The sequence below is a fragment of the Arachis duranensis genome, chromosome 9 (assembly GCF_000817695.3).
Source record: "Arachis duranensis cultivar V14167 chromosome 9, aradu.V14167.gnm2.J7QH, whole genome shotgun sequence".
In the NCBI taxonomy this organism is placed as follows: domain Eukaryota; kingdom Viridiplantae; phylum Streptophyta; class Magnoliopsida; order Fabales; family Fabaceae; genus Arachis; species Arachis duranensis.
In genome coordinates, this window is record NC_029780.3 from 59,670,866 (window position 1) to 59,671,338 (window position 473).

The following is a 473-nucleotide window of genomic DNA, read 5'->3' on the forward strand; positions in this document are numbered from 1 at the left end:
AAAACTCATGGAATTTGCATCAAAATCATACTGTTTGGATGGTTCATTGCTTTGTTGTTCATTTAACCATTCTTGGTTACTTTAAGCTCAAGAAAATGCATAAAACAACTAAAACTAACAGAAAAATGCTAGTGAAACTAGCCTAAGATGCCTTGGCATCACAACACCAAACTTAATACTTGCTTGTCCCTAAGCAAGTCCTGAGTTATTTGAGAAGAAAGTATGAAACAGAAAGTAATTACATTGGCTATATTAGTAAGCACTTGAAGTTCATCAGAAGGGTTTTATGCAGAAAGTTGCAGCATCACTTTTTCATTCTTATCAGGTAAGATTATCACTTTTTCATTGCATCCATCAAAGACTGCTATGGCCTCTTGTTATTCTTATGTCTTTGGCACTTTTCCCTTCTTTGTTTTTCTTTTTCTTAGAGCTCCTTTGCTCCTTGTTTGCTCAGTGTCATGTGTTGCACAAGC